The sequence below is a fragment of the Belonocnema kinseyi genome, chromosome 9 (assembly GCF_010883055.1).
Source record: "Belonocnema kinseyi isolate 2016_QV_RU_SX_M_011 chromosome 9, B_treatae_v1, whole genome shotgun sequence".
NCBI classification, from domain to species: Eukaryota; Metazoa; Arthropoda; class Insecta; order Hymenoptera; family Cynipidae; genus Belonocnema; species Belonocnema kinseyi.
This window is the reverse complement of record NC_046665.1, coordinates 87,319,016-87,322,742: the sequence shown is the minus strand read 5'-3', so window position 1 is coordinate 87,322,742 and position 3,727 is coordinate 87,319,016.

The following is a 3,727-nucleotide window of genomic DNA, read 5'->3' as shown; positions in this document are numbered from 1 at the left end:
TAATTTTGTTACATAAGGGCTAAATGACATGAAATAAATGTTTGCAAACTTATTTCCAGGTTAATAAATTTATCAGTAGGAAATTTATTGTTCAATTGCGCATGTACCAAAAAGTGCGCGTTTATTTGAAACCAATAAATAGTATCAATAATAATCCAAATAAATATTTAAAAGTAAGATTTCTTTAAATATATTATTAATAATTAAGTATGACGAGAGTATACTTTGTAACTTTAAATAAACCCGCGCTTTTCGGTATATGCGTAGTTGAAAAAGTCGCGGTCCGTTAGCATCATTGGGGAATCCCGAATCTCTTTCTTTTTTTATAACCAAATCTCTTTTTGCGCACTCACATAAAAAAAAATCTGCTCGCGGGCAATCACTCTTCGCGCGCCACGCGCGCTGCTCGCTTCGCTCGCAAGTTTGAGCGCGCGACTGATGGTACTCGCGCTTCGCGCTCGAAGGTTTATTTGTCTCGCGCTTCACGCTCGATGCTGCATTTGTCTCGCCCTTTGCGCTCGGTCTTTGTATTTGCCCCACATTTGTGCACAGACCTATTAAAGTTAACGAACCAAAGATCGACATCTGTAATTTGGTGATTGTAAATTCTCCTTTGTTAAAGCTTCTTCGGCTTTAACGAACACATTCTCATCACGTATCTCGTACTTCGCATTCGATTTTATCCAAAATGTGTTAACTTTTCTATATTATGTTTAACACTTCTGTATCAAACTTATAATACATTTATTCAGATTATTTAGCGATAGAAAGTTTTCACATAAAACTAATGCCTTCTCATTATGATGAGAATGTTAATACATCATTTTTGTGCGACAAAAATGTGAATTTTCGACTTTTTAACAAAATTCAAAAAGTTGTTATGATAATCGTGTAGGTCTTTAAAAACTAATATTTTTCTTTTGTTGACTTTTTTCATGTGGTGCGTTGGATGACATAGAACAGTGATTTTCGTTTTTATTATTATTTTTTTAAAGTTGAAACGCTATAACTCTGGTAATTTTGTTGTTATCAAAAAAAGTCATCAAGATAAATTGTTCATATTTTTGTGCACTATAAACAGCACTATATGAAAATTTCAAATCTTAAAAAAGTGCTCTTAAAAATGTTGAAAATGCTCCAAATTATTGCATTTTTATTTAAAATAGCTGGCTAACGAAATCGTCCTTTCTTTTCATATCCTTATAAAGTGTGTCAAAGGGAAATTCAATAAAACAATTACTTCAAATGTTACTGTGTTTACAGACTATAACCACAACGACGATAATGACAAGGCCGACAGACAGACGTCATCGTAATACCGGTTTCTTTGGGAATTAGGGATTCTCGAAAAGTGAAAATTTCAAGAATTCTGCCATAGTCAGTTTTCCCATAAAACAATACCTTCTTATTATGACGAGAATGTAATAATTCAGTATTTATCGCGCGTTGATTGGTTTAGAATTTTCATTTTCATTTTGTATTTTGAAAAAGCCATAACTGTGATAATTTGCTTATTATCAAAAAAATCCATCAAGATAAATTGTTAACATTTTCGTGTGCTATAAATAGCCGTACGTGGAATTTAAAAATCTTTGGCCCCTAAACCTGTGTGCCAAAGCCCAATTCGATTCAATTAGTCGGTCCAAAGACATGCAGTGTACATACGACAACGATAGACAGATACCAACTAGAAAACTTTTTGTTCCTTCTGAGGAAATCTCAAAACGTCCATATTTGATGGAATCCGCGAAAGTCATTTTTCGTATGAAACCAATACCTTCTCATTATGATAAAAGTCATAGGGATAAATTTTTTGAGTTTTTGAGTACTATGAACAAGCGTACATAGAATTTTTAAATCTTGAAAAAATATGGTTTTAAACATTTTTTGTATGATCAAATTTGGAATTTTCAACTTTTTGACCAAATTAAAAAAATTGTTATCATTATCTTGTAGGGATTTTGAAAAGCAACGTTTTTCTTCTCTTGACTTTTTTTCGTATCATGCGTTGTTTGGCTTAAAATGTTCATTTTAATTTGTTTTTTTATTTATTTTGAAAATGCTCTAACTCTGGTAATTTTTGATTTTTCAAAAAAAGGCATTAGGATAAATTGTTTAACTTCTTCAATACTATAAATAAACGTACAGAGAATTTTGGAATTTTCAAAAAAGTGGTCTAAAAAATAGTCAAAATGTGCCCACTTTTTGAATTTTCATCCAAAATGGCTGGCTAACGAACTTGCCCTTTAGTTGAGGACACCAAACGAGTATACTAAAGGGCAATCTAATAGATTAATTTTTTCAAAAGTTATCGTGTTCACAGACAGAAAGACATACAGACAGACATACATACAGACGCATTCGTAAAAACCTGTTTTTCGGTTTCAGAGGGTCTCCAAACGTTTTTTTTTTTTTTTTTTTTTAAACAAAAACTGGGGGGTCAAATTTTACACAAATCTAATACCTTCTCTGATGAGAATGTAGTAGTATAAGTACTCGCCGCTCAATATTACTATTGACGCGAGCCAATCGTAAAGTCAGTAGATCCTATATATAATAAATCTCCTCCAAAGAGCATCTCGAAATCTCTCGAACTATCTCGAAAATCTATCACGATAATCCCCTCCCTCCAATGTTATTTGAGCTCTACAAGAAATATCAAAGGGACCGTACTTAATACGTAATAGCTCAAGGGAATGGGAGGGGTGAAGAGATTTTTTACCATTTGTTACGAAAGGGTTAGGGGGGGGGGTCCTTCATTCATATGCATAGTTTTTTGAAATTCGCTATTTATAATTATATTTAATTTTTTGCATTTGCTTCCTTTATAAGAATATATTTTTTATCATAAATTTTATTATTTGTTGGAAAATGTATCTTTTTGATGTAGAAAATGAAAGTGTCAACGCGTACTGAAAAAATTCAGTCATAGGTACCGACATTTCCGTAAAAATAGCCCCTTTTCCAACTGCCCTTATTTGTACCGAAATTGAACAAAGTCAGGGAATTTTATTGGCCAAACAGAGTTTTGAAGTTTTTCATTTTTATTTTAAAATTGTGTTTTTTTCGTTTATAAAACATTCTATATTGAAAATGTTACAAGTTTAAGATTCTAGTCTTTGAATAACAATAGTCAGAAAAAATAAAAAATTGGTCAGGTAAAAATTTTGTTAAAATGAAGCTGTTTTTCTTAGTAATTTATTTGCCGTATATTTAAATTTATATTTTTTGTTTTCTCAAGGTGATTACTCCTGAAGATGATCTTTTTAGTTTTTAATTTAATTACTTGTTTGAAAATCCAACAATATTGTTATTGTCATTCTTTTTGGCTGAACATTCAACTCTTTTTTTGAAAATTCGTCTTCTTCGATTAAAAATGCATGAATTTTTTGTTGTTGCAAATATATCTTTTTAATTAAAAAATTAATCTATTTTAGTAGATTTTGCATCTTTCTTGGATAATAATTTAACTATTTGGTTGAAAATTCAACAATTTCGTTAAAAAGTAATTCTTTTTGGCAGAAAATTCAATTGCTTTGTTTACAATTTATTTGTTGCTTAAAATGCATATTTTCGTGTTGAAAAGTCAACCAAAATATTTTCTGGATGAAAACTAAACTAGTTTTTTTTAAATACGAGGGTGGATTGATAAGTTTCCGGCCTGACCAAGAAAAACAACGTTTTTAAGAATTTTTTTTTTTTATTTCTCAACATAATCTCCTCCAAG